Source organism: Mirounga leonina, unplaced genomic scaffold (genome assembly GCF_011800145.1).
Source record: "Mirounga leonina isolate KUSES-001 unplaced genomic scaffold, KU_Mleo_1.0 Mir_151, whole genome shotgun sequence".
In the NCBI taxonomy this organism is placed as follows: Eukaryota; Metazoa; Chordata; class Mammalia; order Carnivora; family Phocidae; genus Mirounga; species Mirounga leonina.
Genome location: NW_023270377.1, coordinates 25,599,623 through 25,624,471, shown reverse-complemented (window position 1 = coordinate 25,624,471; position 24,849 = coordinate 25,599,623). Strand labels below are relative to the sequence as shown.

The following is a 24,849-nucleotide window of genomic DNA, read 5'->3' as shown; positions in this document are numbered from 1 at the left end:
TTCTTTCCTTTCTTTAGCTTACTTTATTGTAAAAATATAGTAGATAATACATCTAGCATTTAAAATATGTGTTAATCAACTGTTTATGTTAGTGGTAAGGCTTCTAGTCAATAGGAAGCAATTAGGAATTTAGTTTGGGGGGAGTCAAAAGTTGTATGCAGATTTTTGACTGCATGGGGTGTCAGTGCCCCTAACCCCCACATTATTCCAGGGTCAACTGTAGTTTTGAAAAAAATACTAACCATTAAATTGTGTCAGACATTTTTTGTTGCTTATTAGTATATAATTAAACAAAATAAAAGAAAATTTCCAAGAACAGGTTGCATATTTCTATTTATGGTAGACTTTAACTATTCCCATTATGTCAGAACTAGGTAGAATCTGGTGTTTTATTTAGAGTGTGTTCCTTTCTTTGCCAGATATATTATCCTTAACACAGTGCATTCAGTCTCCTCTAATCAGTTTGTCAAGTAAATGCAAGCTCATTTCCACTCATTGATGATGTGATTATACCTTTATACAGCAGGACTGTGTGAAGTGATCTTATTTGTGTCAGCGATGGTAGTAAAAATATCAATAAACAGAGATCTTTCCATTGCTGGACCTGAGCTATCTGATACTCTATAGGAATAGGTTAAGTTTTGCATTTTAATTTGCATAAAATAACAAACTGCTTTCAGATCAGCAAAGGGGCTCCAACCTATAACTTGAAAGGGAGAGACAGAAAGGCAGGGACAGAGACAGAGACACACAGAGAGAAATACCATTAAGGATGACTTGCCTTCATAGAAGTCTGTGAGACTGTAAAGAGAAATCACCACCATTATTGATAATTTCTTTCATCACAGTTAAAGTATAGAGTCAATGAACTTTAGTACGTAGAATTATCCCATTCACTGTCTTTATAGATGTGACATTACCTGTATCCTGTTGTTTTTTCCTCTCTTTGAAATCCAGACAGTACCAATAATTGATGCTAAGTGCTTTCCATTTAAATACCAAAGTTTTTTTTTTTTTTTTTTAAAGATTTTATTTATTTATTTGACAGAGAGAGAGACAGCCAGAGCAGGAACACAAGCAGGGGGAGTGGGAGAGGGAGAAGCAGGCCTCCGGCTGAGCAGGACTCTGGGATCATGACCTTGGGATCATGACTTGAGCTGAAGGCAGACGCTTAATGACTGAGCCACCCAGGCGCCCCTAAATACCAAAGTTCTACCAAGCCAGAGGTTTTCATCTTTGGCTGCACTTCAGCAATACTTGAGGGTTTTAAAAATGCCAGAGTCTTATCCAGATTTCTTAAATTAGAATTTTTGCAGGCAGGAAAATAAATTATTTTTTAAACAGTGTTTCCAGGGGCGCCTGGGTGGCTCAGTTGGTTAAGCATCTGCCTTTGGCTCAGGTCATGATCCCAGCATCCTGGGATGGAGCCCCGCATCACATCTCTCCCTCTCCCACTCCCCTTGCTTGTGTTCCTGCTCTGGCTGTCTCTCTCTCTGTCAAATAAATAAATAAAATCTTAAAAAAAAAAGTGTTTCCAGGTGATTCTAATATACATTTAGGCTTGAGAACGACTAAACTAAGTATTATTAGTGAGTGCGTATTAGCGAGAGTAGCAGTTCTAGCTTGGTCCTTTTAATTCTCATCCCATTTTCTCTAGCTTTTTTGCAAATGGGCTCCATTCTCCTTAGCTTTTCCTCTTGTACCTTTCAGCAGACCAGTCCTATTTAACCAGATCTTATTCATCTGATGGGATTTCCTCAGTTTCCCTCCTCTCTATTCTCCACCTTGCCTCTACTTCTCAAATCTGGTTCTCTCCCCTGTCTCAAAGGCAGACGTGTTCTTTTTTCCTCCCCGAGCCTTTCTCCTCCACTTCAACTCTCCTACTTCCTTTAGGACCATGGTCCTTCAATTGATCCTCTTGTGTCTTGAATTTGCAGTTCAAGCTCTACAAACTTTTGGGTGTCCCTGATGTGCCAGGAGCTAGGGATACAAAGGAGAACGAGGTAGTCAAGGAGTGCAGTTAAGAAGGGGAGACAAAAATACAGACCTAATTATACTGTGGTGTGATTTGGACAACAAGGGAAATATGCAAAGAGCACAAGTAGCAAAAAGGGAAGGTGATTGCCAATTTTTCTGTACTTAATCCCTTCTATGCTGGAAAAAAGTCAGTTTTGTATGATTCTAAATGGCAGTTACTTTCCCTTGATTTTTAAATTAATTGTCCTTTTCTTCCGTGTCTTTTCTTTCACTGCCAAGTTTCTTAAAAGGTAACTTATATTTTATGTCTTTGGTTTCTTAACCTTCTTCTTCTAGCATCCGTTTTTACTGCTAGCATTTTCTGGCTCACCAGTAGCCTTCTTTTCAATGAGCTGCCTTCTTAATAGTATCATACACACTGAAACTTTCACTTTTGCTGGCTTCTGTGACATCACATTCTCTTCATTCTCCTCCTGACCTCTCTGAAAAGCCTTTGTCTTTCTTTTTTATAATTTTTTTTTTTTAAGATTTTATTTATTTGTGAGAGAGAGAATGAGAGACAGAGAGCATGAGAGGGAGGAGGGTCAGAGGGAGAAGCAGACTCCCTGCCAAGCAGGGAGCCCGATGCGGGACTCGATCCCGGGACTCCAGGATCATGACCTGAGCCGAAGGCAGTCGCTTAACCGACTGAGCCACCCAGGCGTCCTGTCTGTTTCTTATTTAGCTTCTTCTTCCTTTCACCCATTAAAGAGGTGCTCTCAAATCTGATCTAAAACTTCTGTCTTGGGTGCCGGGGTGGCTCAGTCGGTAGAGGATGTGACTCTTGATCTTGGAGTCGTGAGTTTGAACCCCATGTTGGGGTAGAGCTTAAAAAAGAAAGTCTTAGGGGCACCTGGGTGGCTCAGTCATTAAGCGTCTGCCTTCAGCTCGGGTCATGATCCCAGGGTCCTGGGATCGAGCCCCACATCGGGCTCCCTGCTCGGCAGGAAGCCTGCTTCTCCCTCTCCCACTCCCCCTGCTTGTGTTCCTGCTCTCACTATGTTTCTCTCTGTCAAATAAATAAAATCTTAAAAAAAAAAAAGAAGTCTTAAAAAAAAAAAAAACTTCTGTCTTTTTTCTGTGCATTCCTTTCCTTGAAGATCTGATCAAATGATTACTCCTATCTAGGAAAACAATCTAAAATTTGGATTTCTAATCTATTAAACCATTAACATATTGAAGGTGGGAAACAGTATCTTACTATTTTTTTTAATCCCTAGAGCTAAGCATATTTAAAAACATCCAGTGAGCTTTAGATCAATTCAGTTTGACAAACTCCCAAGATTCAGTTCTTTATTTCTAATTGTCTGGTGGTTATTTCTACATGCTCTCAAAAATTTATTTTGTCCTAAAGTTATCTTTTAATTATTCTCCTAAATTAATCTGTTCACCTTTTGGACACATATGGACTGAATGATCACCAGGTACCATGTATACTAGCCACAAGGGATACATACATTGTTGAACAAAGATGATGTGCTCTCCTTTCTCATAAAGAGAAACCTCCTCTAAGGAGGTTCCTCATTTATTACAATACTGTTAACCATTTTTTAGATATCTAGGCCTAAGAGGTTAAAATAATAACTGATTTCTTCTCATTCATTTGATCAAGTCTCTAATACTTTGCCTTCCCAATGGCTCTGGTATAGCTGGATCATTGTGGTACTCTCCGAATTGCTTTTCAGCGTCTTCTTGTTCTAAAAATATTCCTAGAGCCCCACTCTGAGCATTTTATGTTCCTGTTTGAATACCTTCAGTGGTTTTCATTTCACTTCTCTGCTCTAATACTTTCAGTGGGTTCAGAACCCATAGGCCAATATGTGGGGTCTTCAGTAAGGCCCCACCTCCCTTGTCCTCATTTTCTTGTGTTGCTCTTTTTCAGTACACACCTGTTCCAATCAGACTGGTCTCTTCGCTGCTCCCTGGGTACACATTTCACCTTTTTTTTTTTTTTTTTTTTAACCTCTTGGCCCTTGTTCTTTTTTTTTTTCTTTTCTCTTGGGTAGTTTATTCTTTTTATTCTTTTGATTTTGTTTTTTAATTTAAATTCAATTAATTAACATATAATGTATTACTAGTTTCAGAGGTAGAAGTCAGTGATTCATCAGTTGTATATAACACCCAGTTCTCATTACTTCATGTGCCCTCCTTAATGTCCATCACCCAGTTACCCCATCCCCCCACCCCCTCCCCTCCAGCAACCCTCAGCTTGTTTCCTATGATTAAGAGTCTCTTATGGTTTGTCTCCCTCTCTGACTTCGTCTTGGTTTATTTTTTCCTCTTTTCCCTATGATCCTCTGTTTTGTTTCTTTTTTTTTTTTTTAAAGATTTTATTTATTTATTTGACAGAGAGAGACATAGTGAGAGAGGGAACACAAGCAGGGGGAGTGGGAGAGGGAGAAGCAGGCTCCCCGCTGAGCAGGGAGCCTGATGCGGGGCTCGATCCCAGGACCCTGAGACCATGACTCAAGCCGAAGGCAGACGCTTAACGACTGAGCCACCCAGGCACCCCCTCTGTTTTGTTTCTTAAATTCCACATATGAGTGAGATCATATGATAATTGTCTTTCTCTGATTAACTTATTTCACTTAGCACAATACCCACTAGTTCCATCTGCGTCATTGCAAATGGCAAGATTTCATTTTTTGATGGCTGAGTAGTATTCCACTGTATATATTTACCACATCTTCTTTATCCATTCATCTGTCGATGGACACCTGGGCTCTTTCCATAGTTTGGCTATTGTGGACATCGCTGCTATAAACACTGGGGTGCAGGTGTCTGGGCCCTTGTTCTTGTGAGATGTGGCCTCCTCTCCTTTTCTTATTTATTGGAACCCAAGCCACTCAGTTCAGCTCAAATGCTTCCTTCTTTCTGATCCCCTTTGCCTCTGCACAACATAATTTCCTCTACTTGGAAATTCCTATAAGGATTGCTGTTATTGTTTGTTTTTTCCCCTAGAACTTTGTGGTCACCCCCTATTGCTTCCAAAATATACTATTTGTACTTATTTTTCTGGTAGCAATATGAATATATAAGACTAACAGCTCCAATTCAAGTATTTTCTACAGGACATGTCCTTTTATTGCTCAAGCTCATTAGGTTAGTTCATATTATTAGGTATTTCTATCCTTTTTTTTTTTTTAAAGATGTTATTTATTTATTTGACAGAGACACAGTGAGAGGGAACACAGCAGGGGGAGTGGGAGAGGGAGAAGCAGGCCTCCCACTGAGCAGGGAGCCCAACGTGGGGCTCACTCCTAGGACCCTGGGATCACGGCCCAAGCCGAAGACAGACGCCCAACAACTGAGCCACCCAGGCGTCCCTCTATACTTTTTAATAAGAGGAATAAAGTAAAGAACGTACATTGCTCATGAAGAAATTGAGTCACAATAATGCAGTATATGTTTTATTTTAATAATCTGAATTCATAAAGTTAGAAAGAATTGCACTGTGGGCTTGTAATGTTCCATGTAGTCAATTAGTGTAATTTTTAGTTTACTTATTATTTCCATTTGAAATTAGTAGGTATTGAGAAGCCGGTATGTACATTGAAGTGTTCAGGAATAAAGGAGTATGATAGTGGCAACTTAGTCCCTTGTGTGTGTGAATGAGAGAGAATGATAAAGTAAATGTAGAAAAATGTTAGTGAGTACAAATATATTGAAGTATACATGGGAGTTCTTTGTACTATTCTTGCAACTTTTCTGTAGGCTTGAAATTGTTTCATAATAAATTAAAAAAATTAATCTGTGATATAAGTATCTTTCCTCTAGTTCTTTGTGTTGAGGATAATGCCCAAATAAATTCCCTTGAACGTCAATGAATATGATTTAAAAATCTTACTTTTTAAAAAAAGATTTTATTTACTTATTTGAGAGAGAGTGAGCATGTGTGAGTACAAGGAGGGGGAAGAGAAAAGGGAGAAGGAGAAGCAGACTCCTTGCCGAGCAAGGAGCCCGATGTAGGGCTTGATCCCAGGACCCTGGGAACATGACCTGAGCTTAAGGCAGATGCTTAACTGACTGAGCCACCCAGCCACCTGAAAAATCTTACAACTTTTAACTCTTAAAATTTCTTTTAAAATTCCTTAAAATTCAAACAAATTCTAACTCAAAAGACCAATAAAACACATTTCTTTTATATTTAAAGATAACCTGGATGGCTATTATATTTTTTATACCATAAATAAACAACAAATATTTTTCAGTAAGTAGTGACATACACTTTGTGCGAGGCACTGTTCAAAGTGCTGAACACAGTCCCTGCCCTTAGGAAGCTTAAATTCTGCTGGGGGAGGGAGGTGCTGAAAGAATAAACAAATGATGGTATATCTGAAGATGGTGAGATTTAAAGGGATAAATGAAGCAAAACAAAAAGGATAGCGTGGTCAAGGTTGGGGATAAGGTTCATCTGAGCTGAGATTCAGGGGAAGTAAGGTAGTGAGCCAAGAATGTAACTAGTAAAGAGCTGTCCAGGTAGGGGAATAACAGATGTAAAGACCCTATGTATGTACCATGTTCAGGAAACAGCATGGGGACTGGAATAGCAAGAAGAGAATGAGAAAAAAGGAAAATGATTAAGGGATGAAGTGGGACACAAGGTATTTGTAGGGTCATTGGCTTTTACTCCAAGTTAGCTGGAAATGGATTGGAGAGCTTTAAGCAGGAGGTGAGATAATTTCACTTATATTAAAAAAAGAAAAAGATGATTGTGGCTGTGTTGTGGAGAACAGATTATAAGATGGGTAAGAATGGATGTTGGTAGAGGAATTCAGAAGCGATTGCTATAATCCAGTTGAGTTATGGTAGCTTGAAAACCAGGGTGCTAGCATTAAAGGTGGTATGAGAAGAGGTCAGAATTTGAGTCTGTTCTGAAGGTAGAGTTGACGAGATTTGTTAATAGATTGGATGCAACAAGTGAGAGAAAAAGACCAATCAAGGGTGATTCCAGGGTTTTTCACTGAGATGGGGAATACTGTGTGAGGAAGAGGCTTTGGAGGGGGAAATCAGAATTTTATTTTTGGATATGTCATGTTTGAGGTAACTGTGAAACATGCACATGAAGAGGTTGACCAGAACTTAGATATATGAGCCTGGAGTTCAGGGGAGAGAACTGGCCTGGAGAATCAATTTGGGAATTATTAGCATATAGATGGTATTTAAAGTTATAAGACTAAATGGGATCCCCTAGGAGGTGAGTGAAGAAAAACCAATGACTAAGATTATGAGAACATGTGAACTTTTAGGAGCTAGAAGGAAAACCATGAGCATGCAGAGTCCTGAAAGAAGTGTTTCAAGGAAGAGGAATTATAATTTTGTCAAATGCAACTGATCCATCAATTAAATTTAGGACTGAGAATTCAATTATGAAGTGAGGGTAAATTGTTTCTTTGATCAGAGCAGTTTTGGTGGGGTGGTGGGAGTAAAAGCATAGTGGGTTCAGAAGGGGGAATTAAAGGTGAGAAATTAAAGACAATGAGTGGAAACAATGCTTTGTAAGTTTCTTTGTAAAGGGCAGCAGAGAATGGGGTAAGAGCTGGAGGGGAGAGTGGGATCAAGAGGGTTTTTTAAAACATGGGCGATATTGCGGGAGCCTGGGTGGCTCAGTTGGTTAAGCGTCTGCCTTCGGTTCAGGTCATGATCCCGGGGTCCTGGGATCGAGCCCTACATCAGGCTCCCTGCTCAGTGGGGAGTCTGCTTCTCCCTCTCCCACTGCCGCTGCGCCCCCCCCCCCCGCTCATGTTCTCTCTCTCACTTAATAAATAAATAAAATAAATAAAATCTTAAAACAACAACAACAAAACAAAACATGGGAGAGTATACAAGTGTGTATATTGATGGAGATGATCAAGTAGAGAGTGAATATTAATAATGCCAGTTGTGGAGGGATTGTAGAAGCTATGTCCTTGAGGAGCCAAGAGGAGATGGAATCCGTGTACAAGTGAATAAGGGGGCCACAGCGAGCTTTTCCATAGTAACTGGAGAGAAGGCAGAGTGTATGGGCACAGATGCATGTAGGCTGGTAGAAAGGAGGGGAGAGCTTATGGAGCTCTCTTCTGGTTTATTCTATTCTGTCAGTGAAATAGGAAGCAAGGGCATCCTCTGAGAGTGAGATGAGGTAGGAAGTGTTCCAGATTTGAGAGGAGAGGAAAAAGTGTGAAACAATCATTTAGAAGAGTGAGAAAGTAAATGTCTGAGGGAAATGTAATAGTTTTGCTAAACCAAGGGCATGTAGGTATGAGTTTAAATCGAGCCCAGTCACCACGCTGTTTTTCCAGCCACTCTCAACTGTGCAAGGTGTCACAAAGTAGGCTGAGTGATGTATTTCACCAAGGTTGAGGTTTGGCCATGTGAGTACTATAGACAACAAAAAGGGTGTGGAAATTAAAGAGGTCTGCAGAGGTGTAATTATAATTCTAAATCATGGAGGGGCACCTGGGTGGCTCAGTCGGTTGAGTGTCATGATCTCAGGATCCTGGGATTGAGCCCCACGTTGGGATCTGCACTCAGTGGGGAATCTGCTTGAAGATTCTCTCTGCCCCTCTCCCTCTGCCCCTCCCTCTGCTCTTGCTCATGTGTGTGTGCTCTCTCTCTTTAAAATAAAAATTTTTAAAAAAATATAGATCATGGAAGCTAAGCCAGATGAAGTGTGAAGTGATGACATGAAAGGGTGAGAGACAATGGAAAAATCAAATGGAAATATCATCTGTGGATTGTGGAGTTGTTGGGGTTAAGCTACCAAAGAGGGTGAGGTAGAAAGTTAGGGAGTGCTAGGAAGTTGGAATGTGAGATTTTGGAGGGTGTGTAAGTGATTGGTATGAGTAGGTGGCTGAGACAGGGTTAGAGGACAAGATCTTTGGCATGGCAAGGACCATGATACTGTGAGGTCAAATTGTTAGAAGGATTGTTTGAATGGATATATGAATCGTCAATACTTGTGATAGGGAGTGACCTAGGGATCTGTAGATGACTAAGCAAGGAGAGACAGCAGCTGACATGGCTTGATAACAAGAACTTAAAAGCCGGAGTGTTCTAGGGTAGAGAGAGAATGTTCTGGAAGTGGCTCACCCCATCTGTAGACCTTGTATAGGTGATTCAGTGTGGAAAAAAAATAGATACTACTTGCAGGGAAATAGAGTTCTCAGGGGAAGGTCAAATTTTGGTTAGAGCAAAGATGAAGGGAGCTTAAAGAGATTGAGGATATACTTTCTCACCCTCCCCAAATGCATTTTCTTTTAAGAGATTAACAGTTCATTCTACCACAAACTGTTTTAAGAATGTTGCTGTCCATCATTGCTACATTAACTTCAGATGAAATGTTTGTGAAGTAACCTCTATTTTTCTTATGAAGCACAGATTTTTGGCAATAGAAAGTTTAGTTGAATACCCTAATAAACTGTAATGTAAGACATTGAACCAATTGATCTAGAAAGCTTGTGTAAGAATAAGATTTTTTTTGTAGCTAGTCAGATGTTCTGAGCATAATTATCTGAATAGATAAAGAACAGTATTACTTAAAATAAGACAGAAATAATAGGATCACATCTGAAAAATAGTTGCCTCATCTAAAAGGAAATTTTTTTCTACCAAATGAGGATAAACATTTATAATTACATGGACTGACTTTCAAAGGAGACATCTGAAGAAAGATGACTTCATTTGGATTTTAAACTCCATTTGATCCACATAACAAGATAGACCTCAAGGAAATTATTCTGAGTGAAGAGAGCCAATCTTGTATGATTCCATTTTTATGACATTCTTGAAATAACACAATTATAGAGATTGAGGGTTGGAGATATGGGGGGATGAGTGAGTGGTTATAAAGGAGTAGCAAGAGGAAGTTTTGTGGTTATGAAAGTTTTCTATTTTGATTATGGTGGTAGTTACATAAAGCTACACATGTGATAAAATTGCATAAAGCCACACACACATACACGCACACACACAAAGGAGTGCATGTATAACTGGTGACATCTGAATATGCTCCGTGGAATGTACTACAGATGTCAATTTCCTGGTTTTGCCATTGTATAGTAGGTATGCAAGATGTCAATACTGGGGGAGAAAGAATGAAGGATTCTTGGCACTTTCCTGTATATTTATTTGCAACTTCAGGTGAATCTACAAAAATAAAAAATTTACAAAAGTCCTACTAGTTCTCCAAAGAAACACACACACACACAAACAAAAATATCATAGGAATCAGTGGATGCATAACTTAGAAATGAATAGTGAGTTGTGGGAAAAGAATAGCATCTAATTGAAAAGTAACACAAAGACCCCTTTTCTATTTTCATGTCTTCACACGAACAGTTGACTGATACTCCGATTGACTTTTCAACATTTAACAGACTAGAAAATTACTTTTAATACTTTCCACATATTTGTCTTATTAGCTCATCATTATCTAGCTTCCCACCCCGCTACATTCTTGACGTAATTTTTCTTGGAAGTGGGTTCCACAAATTCTGTTGTGTCTATCCAAAGAATAGTTAATGCTTCCTTTTAGTAGGCGATGAGAGCGATGTAGTCCATTGTTTTCCTTTTGCCTTGACTCTATGGAAGTTCAGAGCTAATATGTAAGAAATACAAAAAGACTTACATACAAGAACAAAAGGAATTATTTTATACATAAGTAAATACATAAGATAAATATATTCTTTTAAGATTTATTTATTTATTTGAGAGAGAGAGAGAGAGAGAAATGGAACAGGGAAGGGGCGGAAGCAAAGGGAGATGGAGAGGGAGAGAATCTCCAGCCGAATCAGCACTGGGTGCAGAGCCTGACATGGGGCCGGACTTGGGGCTCTACCTCACGACCCTGAGATCATGACCTGAGCCAAAACCACCAGTCAAACACTCAACTGACTGAGCCACCCAGGCACCCCATTAGGATAAATATATTTTTTTTAAATATTTTTTTTATTCTTATGTTAATCCCCATACACTACATCATTAGTTTTAGATGAAGTGTTCCATGATTCATTGTTTGTGCGTAACACCCAGTGTTCCATGCAGAATGTGCCCTCCTCAATACCCACCACCAGGCTAACCCATCCTCCCACCTCCCTCCCCTCTAGAACCCTGTTTGTTTTTCAGAGTCCATCGTCTCATGGTTCTTCTACCCTTCCGATTTCCCCCGCTTCATTCTTCCCCTCCCGCTACCTTCTTCTTCTTCTTTTTTTTTTCTTAACATATATTGCATTATTTGTTTCAGAGGTACAGATCTGAGATTCAACAGTCTTGCACAATTCACAGCGCTTACCAGAGCACATACCCTCCCCAGTGTCTATCACCCAGTCACCCCATCCCTCCCACCCCACCCCCCACTCCAGCAACCCTCAGTTTGTTTCCTGCAATTAAGAATTCCTCATATCAGTGAGATCATATGATACATGTCTTTCTCTGTTTGACTTATTTCACTCAACATAATACCCTCCAGTTCCATCCACGTCGTTGCAAATGGCAAGATCTCATTCCTTTTGATGGCTGCATAATATTCCATTGTATATATATATACCACATCTTCTTTATCCATTCATCTGTCGATGGACATCTTGGCTCTTTCCACAGTTTGGCTATTGTGGACATTGCTGCTATAAACAGGATAAATATTTTTTAAATGTCATTAGAAGTAAATGAGGAGTACTCTTTCACTTACTCTGACTTTGGTTCTTCTGGGGCCCTCTCTGTTTTAGTTTTTCAGGAATTAACTGTACTTTGTTACTACCTCTCATGCACAAGCAGCCTACCTCTCTGCTCAACCCTCTTTCAACTACCAGAGTACCTCTTTTTAGAATAATTTCTGTCTGTTTTGTTTCTCTAATCACCTAGAGGAGAAATGAGAAAGATATCTACAGCAAGTCCTAGGAAAGAACCCAGACTTTCTTAAGGCAATATATTATTCTATCTGTTGGCAAGACTACGTACAAGTATTTGATTGATTCTGTTTCTTTAAATTGTCGCACTCATGGCACCCTGCTCAAATTCATGTAGCCAGTTGACAGGGACGCAGGGCTTGGCCCTGCCCCTTTGGTGCCCTTTCATATGTGTCATGCAGTTGGGAGATGAATTGTTTATACACATGCACATTGCTGACATTAGCAAGTTGTGTAATAATTTTTAAATGAAAGGAATAGTTATCCTTTGAAATTTAATTGTAGTAAAATACTCCTTGAAAATGTGATGCAGTAATGAGCAGATATATGTACGTATATATTTTTCCTCTATTTGTATATTTAAAAAATATCTCCTTTTAGTAAGCATCACTACATGAAGAGCCTGTTCATTATAAAATGTTTTCTAAGTCCTTGTGGATAGCAGATGATAACAATGATTTACATTTATCTAGTGCTTTTATAGTTTCTCAAATATTTTCATTTGGTATTCATAACAACCATGTGAAATAAGCAGAATTGATTTTGCCATCGTTTTGTGGCTCAGAAAATTGGCCATGGCCAGAACCAGTGGCAATGCTAGAATTAGAACCCAAGTGTTTTGATGTTGAACTTTGTTCTCTTTTCATGAAATCAAAGTGTTTCTCAAGTCAGCAAATGTTACTTAAAGACTTTTGGAGGAACAGGCCGTATCTCTATGCTCGCTGCCACCCCTATATGGAGGACTGGCACAACTTAAGGACAGAACAATGCAAGCCCAAGGTGAATGTGGACCCTGGAAGTGTAGCTAATATCTGGCAATATTGATTATTTATTCTTACTTCCATTTAGGGATCAACGTATTATTCAAACTATCAAGTATTATTTCATAAATGATTTCATGAAAAAGTGCATCAAGCATTCAGACACCGTACAGGACTATTTAATGATGGTAGGATTGTAGCTTCTGTCTAAGGGATACTAATCTACGTCTGATCATATCTGGTAAATTAGGTGAGAGGCCTTTCCAGAAGCTCCTTTGCACAAGGAACCAGGGGCCTTCCGGGATCTGTCATGGAAGAAAAATGGAGTTGTGCACAATGCATTTGATTAAGTAGAAAAGCCATTGATTTTTGGTTCTAAGAAGGTGGAGGGAAGGGTGATTCTGAAACTGCGTGGTGTCTCTCACTTGGTTTCGTTCCTTGCCCCATCCCCACTATAAATAGATGCATGTGCCCTAGGCTACTGCCTGCCCTGTAGCACTGTTGTACAAACTAGGAAAAGGTACCTCCTTTGGTCAGATGTAGCCCCAGGAGGACGAGGCTCAGCAACTCAGCAAGATAATATAGCCTTTGTGGGAAGAAATAGGCTCCTCATCCTGCAAGGAGATCTAGTCCCTCACCAATAGCTTGGTCGGAAATGCCTGCTCTAACAGTGTCCACTTGACTCTTCATTTGGCACAAATTGTATTCTTTTATACAGTCCCCCATACAGGCCCTATTTGGGGAGGTTATAATAGGAACTAATTTCATTTACACTATAGAATATTGACCATATCAGCAGCAGTGTGTAGGGACCCTTAAATAGAACTTAACAGAAGGGGAGAGTGGCATTGTCTCCTACTTCTAAATAGAAAACTGTGTTGCATTGACAATTAAAGAGACTTCAGTGACTCAGTGGGGGCAAGGGATAGTGGTGCCCAGCAGACATGGCCAAATGCAGCAGATGCACAGTGGCAAATTGTAGGTGTCCAACAGACAGAATGGTGCCCAATAGGTACCTGTGGAAAATAGCAAGTACACAACAGATTTGGTAGTATTTAGTAGATGCCACCAAGCTAAGTTGCATGGTGCTTTGTACTAGGTGCTCAGTAAGACAGTGGTGAAGCTCAGCAGGAAGGACTTGCATGCATATCTGTGAAAAAGTCCTGGGACCTCCAGAAGCACTTGCTGGGGGCAGAGTGATGCAGTACCCTGGGTAGGAGCTTAGAGGTATCGCCTTAACAACGTGGGAATGTAGGGGGGAGGAAACATTAGTGATATCTGGTTTTTGCTATTACTGCCTGCCCATCTGTTCCCACAATCTGCTGAGAAGCCTGGAATAACTCAGGTTACACGAATAAAACATTAGAGATACACTCCTTAATGCAGCTCATCCTTAATATTTTGCTTGAGGTCAAACATTAAAAGAATTTTAGAAAAAATATCTGGCCCAGTTTCATTCCTACAGGAATATTGTATTTTTCTTTTCTGGGAACGAAAATCTGATAGGCTTGGTACTTTTGTACAAGCCATATCCAACTGATCCTATAATTAATTCTTAATATAAGAAGGAATGATCCTCCACACCCCATAAATAACTTTAATAAAAGCAAGCTAGCTGAACAGGTACAAATTGACAAGGAGGTGATGGGGGCGCTCATTGCATAAGTGATGCACGAATAATAGGCTTTAGAATTTAACTGACTGGTCAAATTCAACGAAGAGGAAAATGACTTTTTGGGAGGTGAGAAAATCACTTAGAAAAGTTCTTTTGGTATTTGTTTAGTAATTAATTTTGCAGAGAGATGGCGTGCCTCAGTATAAAGACGCCGGCCTCGCTACACAGCCATCATCGTCTTCTTCTGTGAAAGAGGTAGGATAACAAGGAATTATAGTCCAAAAATAACCGTGCCTTTGATAGGGCTGGCCTTGTTGGGGTGCAAGCGGGAGACAGCTTCATTCAGCCTCACTACTCTTCTTGAGTCTCTCTGTTGAAGGGCTTCCCTCCTGGATCAAATCCTCTACTTGTGATAGATTTTCCAGCCCCTCTTATGCAATAAAAACATTCCTGTTACTTTCCGTCAGTATATTAAAGCAAAAAGCATATACATCACTCTTCCCAAGAAAAATCCTACTAAATATAGTTTTCTCCATCTCATTACACAAAACATGACTGGTCTAGTTAAATGAACAAGGAAATTGGAAGTTGTGAAAAATGATCCCTTCATTTGTTGACTTTGTCCCCTGTCTGAGGCAATGTGCACTGGACCAGAGGGGTCTTCCTAACAGAGACCATCTCCAGTTATAAATTATTTAATGGTTGTCCTGTTCCAAAATAGCAGTATTAAAAGAGAACCACCAATGCATTTGCTTTACATAATTAGAGCTTGCAAGGTGAGATAATAAGTGTCAGTAATTAAGTAAATTGGGACTGTTTCCTTGGAGGAGGAGGGCTTTGATCCTACTTTTTGAAACGTGCTAATGCCACATCCACTCTCCTCCACTTCAAAGGCTTGGGTCATTGCAATGACATTGTCAGAGAGCTGCCCGCTGCTCTTCCTGAAAGCTCAGCTCGGCTCTGTTGCTGTATACCACGCCGAGTCTCTAGATACCAACTTCAATTTTTCTGTTTTCACATAGGTCATTGTAATGCCTTTATAAGTATTTGTTAAGAGGCCAATCCTTATATCTTCCTTTCCAAAATTATTTTATCCCTGTCAGTATAGTAACATGTATCTTCAGGACGACAGACAACCTGGTGACTCCCTAAATGTGGGTGAGTAAGGTAAAAGCCACAATAGTTCATGCCCTAAAATGTTTTGTTTTTAAAGATTTATTTATTTATTTGTCAGAGAGAGAGAGAGCACACAGGCAGGGGGAGTGGCAGGCAGAGGGAGAAGCAGGCTCCCCACTGAGTAAGGAGCCTGATGTGGGACTCGATCCCAGGACCCTGGGATCACTACCTGAATCGAAGGCAGGTGCTTAACTGACTGAGCCACCCAGCTGTCCCCATGCCCTAAAATGTTTTATATTCAAATCCAAAGAGAGCTTTTGGGGAGAATTCATCACAAATATTTAAAGAAAAGTTAACCAGAGAAATTAGAGATGGTTGCTGTGATATATATTGCCCTCTAGTCATATTTATATGATATGGTATATTATATTACCTATAAAGCGTATTACCTATAAAGCAAAACTTATAACATAGAGCCATAAGCCGCACATGGTCATCAGAACGGTAGCTTACACTTACAGAGTAATTACTGTGTATGCCAAATGCAGACAAGATCACGGAATCCTCACCATTCCTTGGAAGGTAGTTTTATTCCTGTTTTTATAGAAAAGGAAACAGAAATTCAGCACGATTAAGTAGCTTGCCTGTAATTTCATATCTAAATCTTTCTGGCTTTTTAACCCATAACCTTTTAACACAACAGCCTGCCCAAAGAGCAAAACAAATGCAAATAACTTTCCTTAGTACTTTATAAAACGGTAAGCAAGCCATCATTTATTCAATAAATATTTAATTTATAATTGTGAATTCTACCTCACTCCAGAAAGGATGAGGAAGCTTATCAAAGCAAGTATAGTAAACCGAATAGGCTATCAAAGAAAAAAAAATACTAGGTACAGGGAAAATAAAAGCAAAATAGGTGAATCAAAAGAGATAAAGTTACTATAAAGTGTGTACAAACGCTATACATATTGCAAGCGTGGACCCAAAGAGTTACATAATAAAAGGAATGTTCCTTGCCTTTTAGTCACAGTGTTTGCACTGTACTAGTTTCCATTATTTCAACATGTTCTTTTTTTTTTTTTTAAAGATTTTATTTATTTATTTGAGAGAGAGAGAATGAGAGAGAGCACATGAGAGGGGGGAGGGTCAGAGGGAGAAGCAGACTCCCTGCCGAGCAGGGAGCCCGATGCGGGACTCGATCCTGGGACTCCAGGATCATGACCTGAGCCGAAAGCAGTCGCTTAACCAACTGAGCCACCCAGGCGCCCCTCAACATGTTCTTTTACTTTATAATCAAATATCTAGTCAGCCAACACATGAGTATGGAATTGAGGCTGATTTGCTGCTTTGGTGCACTTACTAATTTCCATCTTTGTTGGTTTGTATTAAATTTATGGAGCCTATGCTTTTTATCAATATCATAAACACTTTGAGTTTTCAGTTTTGAACTCATTTTTATAGAATATGTACAAAATGCAAAAAGTATCCAAATAATTCCAGAAAGACAAAGGTGCAGGCAGTCCACTGCACAAACTCAGACAGTGTTGCTGGCCAAGGGTAAACTTGTTAGTTGGTAGGAAATGACACAGAGAGACAAGTGGAAACAGCCATTTGACGAGTGGTCAAAACCTAAAACCAAACCAAACCAAAACAAACCAAAACAAAAAACCCCAAAACCCCCACCCCATTAATTTAGCATATGAGAAGTGGTTAAAGAATGTCACTGAATAGCATTTAAAACAGTAAGTTGTATAAAAGTTGAACCTCAAAGACTCATACACAGAAACTCTTGTCGCAGAGTCCTGGCTCAGTTGCTGGAAGTGGGGTGCAAATGTGTCCCATAGATCATGGAAGAGAAAAAAAAATCAGTTACAGGCTTTACGGTGTCATGAAATTAGAAAAAACTATTGAGAAAACCTATGTATATGAATCAATCTCTCTCCCTTTAAGAGTTAAGAGGATGCCATTTTGGAAAGATATCGTCAATGGGGGTCATTGTTTCTTGTTTTCTACAACCTCTCTAATAAAGTACAGACATTTGTCACAAAGACAAGATTGACTTCTAAGCCTACCTAAAAGTCTGGAAACAAGTTTGTACTAGGTACAGATTTTTTAAATTTGTATTCAAGCTTAGCATAGTTCAAAAGAGAAATAGCACACATGAGGAGATGATGGTCCCACAATCAAGGAAAGATGGCATGGGATTTTAATTTCAATCCTGGTTACATATAGGTTATTATGAAGGGACTTTTTAAGTGCCAATTTTGTTTCTGAAGTAAGGACACCCACAGTAAGAGAGTCCATTTTATTGTCATTATTACTCTCTTGGGGGTTCTTTATAATTTCTATTCTATTATTATGACCCTTGTCAATTTTGATTTTTTTTTAGTTGGAACAGGGAAAAATTAGAATTTTGGTTGTTTAGAAAACTTCAGCTAATTCTCTTTTTATCTGGGTTTAGCAAACGCAGCAAATAATATGTGTTAAACTCTTAGCCTAAAGCCATGTGAATTTCAAGGGAAATTAAATCTGTTTCTGATTTAGTTATACATTACTCATTGAAATATTATTTGGTAGAAAATGCTTGATGTCCAGAAACCTTATGAGCCATTTTATCATCTTTTTATTTGATGCAGGAAGTTGATTTTCATGGATAGTAAATAAAGTTTATATCTGGAAAGATGAAACCATGAAGTCTATCAATATGGTTATTATAGTTTATCCCACCAGTCTTTCCAAACAGATTGATATGGCTTAAAATAAAAGCACTTTCAATAGGGCAGTTAAAAATAAAGGTAAAAATTGAGGTACAAATGGGGTAAAGAAGAGAAAAAAATCATTACATGGGGAGAATTGTAAAATATATTAAGTTTGTTCTGAGCTTCCTAACTGCCAAGGCAAAAAGCAAATCAAATGGTTTTACGTGAGAGCAGTCTGACACTTTACTTTTATCCCAGATGGTGAACACATCACATTATGAGAGCAAAAGCTACGCAAAGAGACCAACAAACCTGTAACCCCTTGTTTAGCAATAGTTCTCAAAAGACATGAAAACTTGAACCTCCTTGCAAAGTACTTCCTAACAGAAATGGCTTCCTCCCTGTCTTTTGAAATCATGGGAGAAAATTGCTGTTGTTGTGGTGGCGTGTTTTTTTTTTTTTTAAACCATAAACCACTAAAAAATGAAAACTGGGTAATTTGGTAGTTATGTGGAAATTTTCATTAAATACTGAATTTTTGGATGGATACCCATTCCTTTTAAAACCTAAACTTCCTTGCAATCTCTTTTGCAAGTAAACTGTCTTTTAAAGGTGTTTTTGTTACTGTGTCTTCCTTTTGACATTAGTTCTACTACCATTATGTGATTTCAAAATTAAAAGAAACATTTATTTTGTTTTTAATTACCAATCACAAAAGCAATATACCCCTGCTATGAAAAGTTAGGAATGCCTACATAAAGATAACATGCAAACAAACAAAAATCTCATTATTATATCTGTCTACATAACCATCAATAGCACCTCTTTCTTAACCTTTTGAGTGTGTGTGTATATTTTGTAGCATAAAGTTTTATTGTGTTTTATTTGCTAAAACTGATAGAACTTGAACTTGGAATATTGAGACAAAAATCAACTGCAGAGATGCACTAATTTTACTGGATTAAGTACTAGTAGGTTTATTTGCCATGTGATGTTCAGGGGTTACAATTTAAGGAATTTGACAGAAATTCTGCACTCATATATTGGCAAGGGAAAATACAGCAGTAATTTGGATTACTTGTCAATGGAGAAGAAACCCTTTTTGGAATTAAAGACATGAAATCATTGGGTTAACCCATTCTGAGTTTTTTCTCAGCTTTCTCTGGTCTTTCCTGGTCTTTGTGTCCCCAGCCTTCCCCTTCCCTTTGTGCTCCCCATTCCCTCTTCCCTGCTTTAGATTCCTCTATAGCATTATAGCCTTCTAACTTCCTATATTATTTATTTACATATTTGGTTAATTTTCCCACCAATAGAATGTAAATCCATGAGGACTGCTGTATTTTTTATGTTTTGTTCATTGATGTGCCTAGATAGAACAGGGCCCAAATGAACAATTTTAAAATGTGGTCAGTTCAGTATTGACCTTATAATATTTGACATTGAAATGGACTGATTTGATGAAGAAAACTCCCTAGACTCTCAGGAGCAGCAAATTCATGGCATGCATGCCTCTACTTACCCAGCCTATCTTATGGAAGACTTCACAACAATTATTACTTTTTTTTAATAATTTTTTAAAAAGATTTTATTTATTTATTTTTGAGAGAGAGAGAGCATGACGGGGGTGGGGGTGGTGGTGGCGGTAGAAGGGGCAGAGGGAGAAGCAGATTCCCTGCTTTGCAGGGAGCCCGGATGCAGGACTCCATCCCAGGACCTGAGCCGAAGGCAGATGTTTAAACAGTTGAGCCACCCAGGCGCCCACAGCAATTCTTTTAATGCTAATCAGTCACAGCATTCTTTCCTATTGAACTTGGGCACAGCTACATAATCTTGGTTAAAAAAAGTGTTCCAGACAAACACTACCAATCAAAAAGAGTTTGCGCCCGTTTGCTCTCTGGTTCTAGAAGGTGGTTATATACTTCAGGGTTATCTTATCTATAATTGTAGGAATTTTCATTTATTAATACATTCTTATGTTATTAATTCATTAATACATTTACTAAACTTTTAATGAATTGAGTACCTATTGAGTTTTGTTAATCAACTAAACATTCAGGATACAAATGTCAATAGGACATGTTTTTTACCTTCAAGGTTAAGGGAATGGAAGACATGAGAGGTAGTTTTATTCATCTATTTATTCGTACTTTTAAAAATACTTAGTGCCAACCATGTGTCAGGCACTGTTTTACACTCTGGGGATACGGGTATGTTGCAATGCAGACAAATAATTTTGCTGTATTATACACACCCTAATAGATACCGGGTGCTATAGGGCTACACATTGGTAGGTATTTGCGGGTGGATGAAATGAGGAAAGGTCAATGGAAGAGCTGTTAAGTGAGCAAAATCTTAGATGACGTAAAATAATTTTTCTAAATAGGAACTTTCATAACAGTTTTAAGAGGTGATAATTATAATAATAACCACCATTTCATTTTTATATATTTTATAATAAATAGCTCTTACATAGTCACTATATGTTGCCTCATTTAATTCACACAGCAGGGCTTCCTAAGTATTCTATTTTATGTACTATATAATCAAAGTTACTCATCTAGGATGTGACAGAAAGGATTGAAACCTAAGTCTGAGCTCTTACGCACTGTACCATTCAGCATGATTGTGAGGAAGAGTAATTAAGAAGAAATACCAGGAGACAAAACTGATAAAGTTCCTAAAAGGTCTTGTGTGTCTTGATAATCTTGGAATTTTATCCTCTAGGCAATAGGAAGTTATTAAAGATTTAACCCAATACTTGATATAAACCCAGGGGATAGTACTAAAGAAACCAAGAAGAGAAATATTCAAGTGCTTGCCACGTGCCAAATAAATCACATTCTTAATTTATTTTAATTCACAAAATCCTTTTAAAAGACATTTTGGGGCGCCTGGGTGGCCCAGGCGGTTGGGCCTTTGCCTTAGGCTCAGGTCATGATCCCAGGGTCCTGGGGTTGGAGCCTGCTTCTCCCTCTCCGTCTGCCTCTGCCCCGGCTCCTGCTTTCTGGCTCACTCTCTCATAAATAAATAAAGTCTTAAAAAAAAAAAAAGAAAGTTCTCGTCCTAAGAAAAACAGTTTGTAACTATGTGAAGTAAAGGATATTAAGTAAACTTAGTGTGCTAATTATTTAACAATATATACAAATACCAAATCATGTTGTACACTTGAAACTAATACAATGTTATGTCAGTTATACTTCTTTAAAAAAATTTTTTTTATTAACATATGATGTATTATTTGTTTCAGGGGTACAGGTCTGTGATTCATCAGTCTTACACAATTCACAGTGCTTACCACACCATATACCCTCCCCAGTGTCCATCACCCAGCCACCCCATCCCTCCCATCCCCCACCACCCTAGCAACCCTCAGTTTGTTTCCTGAGATTAAGTCTCTTATGGTTTGTCTCCCTCTCAGGTTTCATCTTGTTTCATTTTTCCCTCCCTTCCCCTATGATCCACTGTCTTGTTTCTCAAATTCCACGTATCAGTGAGATCATATGATACTTGTCTTTCTCTGATTGACTAATTTCACTTAGCATAATACCCTCTAGTTCCATCCACGTCATTGCAACTCACAAGATTTCTTTTTTTTTTTTGATGGCTGCATAATATTCCATTGTATATATACACACCACATCTTCTTTATCCATTCATATGTCGATGGACATCTGGGCTCTTTGCATAGTTTGGCTATTGTGGACATTGCTACTGTAAACATTGGGGTGCACATACCCCTTCGGATCACTACATTTGTATCTTTGGGGTAAATACCCAGTGGTGTAATTGCTGCGTTGTAGGGTAGCTCTATTTTCAACTTTTTGAGGAACCTCCATACTGTCAATTATATTTCAATAAAAAATAAATAAAAAAAAAGACATTTTGTGGAAGACAAACTTGAGACTTGCTAAGGTTAAGTAATTGCCCCATGGTCACACAGCTATTGCTGCTTTAGAAGTAGTCATGGTAGGGTTCACACCTAAGCCTTGACTCTAAAGCACCTGTCCTTTATGGCATGCTTGAATTCTTCCTAAGAACATCTAACTGATGAGGGTGAAAAGTAAGCAGGGGTAAGTCCATGTTTGCTCTTTGGAATTTCTGCTGCTGAAGTATAGTTCAAATGAACCTCATCAGTTGTCATCAAAGGATTACCGTTAAGTACATTTTATACAAGTTATGGGTGAAGTCTTTAATATATATTTTTTAAGTCTAAAAATATTTTCCCCAAATATGTTTTGCTTTTCACTTTTAAATTCACTTTATTTTATTGTACCACCAGGCATTATTGATTATTGTCTACTGCTCTAATAGCGTTGTACTTATTGTCACCTTACACGATGAATATTATGAGAGGAGTTGATTTTCTCCTTCACGGGTTGGAGGAAGACAATAGGAAAGGATAATCTTTGTCTTTTTGAGGATAGAAAGAAAAGCCCAACTTATCTGCTACCGGAATTTCTCTTTGCCACCTATGTGATTACTGACAAAGGAATTTAGTGCTGTTGTTTTTTAAAAGTTCAAGAAGATGAGGAGTATTTCTACTATTTTTTTGAGTAGTTCTGGGCAACCTCAAGATCTATCCCTGAAAAGTCTGAGCTTTGTCACTTCTCAGCAAGTCCATCTCTATGTGCCCAGGGCTTACTCATCACACTGTAAAATTGAGATCGTTGCCTGAATTACTCTATCATTTTGTTCTTCTTTAGTTTCAGTTATCTTGGTAATTTAGAGGAGCATAACTCTTTAGTCTGGACTCCAGATACTTGCTGTTTAATCTCCTCTTTTCTTTTAGGGTATAGCATGGTTTGCTAAATAAATCTATAGATTAATTGTCTTCACTGGACTTAGAATTTTAAGGAAGATATTCTTTCTCCATTCTATTAAGTTCTATTTGCCAGTATGCAAAGAGACACGTAAATATAGTTAGAAAAAGATATACTAAGTGTTCTTTTTAATATAATGTTTCTTGAGAAATATTACCATGAAGTCTAAAACATCAATTTTTATTTCCCCGATTTAATAATAATTGTTTATTTTATTCATAGAGGAGAATAAATTAAGTTCCTGTGCATTAAGTTTCAAATACACTTTGAAGCCCAAAATGTATATTACATTTTTTCAGGAAGGTAACTTGAAGGTAGTTAAAAAAACAAACTTGAATATATTTGCTTATGCAGCGTGGGCTTTCGAAAGTTATTTTTAAAGACTGAGGAATTAAGCACCTGTCGTTTTTGCCAGCTGGTGTAGATGTTAAAAATTACTGTCACTCTTCCTCCCGCTACTCTATTTTGCATCTGCTACTACTTGAGTTACGGGCATTTCACACATGGTAATTTAATAAGGTTAAGTCCCATGATAGTGTACAAGATGTTATTCCACTGGGAGTTAAAGCAGTTTTATAAGGTCTTGAGGGAAAAACATTAAAGCTAAACCTTGAGACTAAAAAGTACCTTGTAGGCATCACATTTTTCTAACTGAATAATGTTAAAGAAGTGTAGATGATGGGAAATTTAGCTATGTATTCCAAAACAAAAATGAGCCTTTTATGATTGGACTATTTATACCAGTCAACTTCTCTACACAGTGACATTCATTATTTTTTAAAAAAAACATTTTTTTATCGCCTGATGTGACAACAAATATAAATATATACTGAAACCTAATGCTGTTCAATATGGTATTCATGAGCCACATTTAGCTACTGAAATCAATTAAAAATTTAATTTCAAGTGCTCAGCAGCTACATGTGGCTAGTTGTTACCAAATAGGACAATGTACATATTTATACATTGCTGTTTTTACTGCAAGTTCTTTTTTTTTTTTTTTTTTTTTTGAGAGAGAGAATGAGAGACAGAGAGCACGAGAGGGAAGAGGGTCAGAGGGAGAAGCAGACCCCCCGCTGAGCAGGGAGCCCGATGCGGGACTTGATCCCGGGACTCCAGGATCATGACCTGAGACGAAGGCAGTCGCTTAACCAACTGAGCCACCCAGGCGCCCATTTACTGCAAGTTCTATTGGACAGTGCCGTGTGAAATTTCAAATTCCTGATCTTAGGCAAACATGGCCTTAAGGATCTTAAGGCCATGGTGAATTTTCCTTAAAAGAGGGATTGTGATGTCTCGACATCATCTTGGCTACAAAAGCATATGTCAAAGTTGAAGCTGTTGGCTACTGGAATCTGAGTGACCTTTGCTAAAGATGGAAGGAGCACATTGACCTGAAGTGCCCAACATCAGGAAGAAGTTTCAGCTTCCAAAAATGGATAGGCAGGCAGGTACTTTTCAGAGATTTTATAATCCTATATGTTACGGATATCTTTTTAGAGAGTGGGAGAACTATTTATCACTTTCTCTCTTCTGCATAGATGACTATTAACTTGCAAATTCTGCCTCTGTTCTAAAGAAAAAGTGATACGTGATAGCATTATGAGATGGCAAAGTAAGTTTACACTCAACTTTTCTATCCATTGGTATTATCATTTAGGACATGTGTTAAGAGATTGAACCAAAATTCGGGGATGTGGACATGCAAAATAGCAGGGATCATAGCAGGAGAGAGAATATTAACGCACAGGATCTTGAGTTCCTGAGTAACAATCTTATCTGCAGAGGTGTTTTGTTTTGCTTTTTTTTTTTTTTTTAAAGGAACCGCCGAAAGGTCACTTTAAATTTTAACCTTGAGGACATTCACTGAGAAGGAGCGATAGCTTATTAGGCCTTTTTCTTATGAATAGGCCAGACTGTCATTAGAAATGATAG

At 38.4% G+C, this 24,849-nt stretch overlaps 1 protein-coding gene across 1 annotated transcript in view; it reads left to right on the top strand.

The window, feature by feature from the left end:
• Positions 1-24,849, top strand: part of CPS1 (carbamoyl-phosphate synthase 1) — a 357,074-nt gene that overhangs the window by 32,633 nt on the left and 299,592 nt on the right. The window lies entirely within an intron of this gene.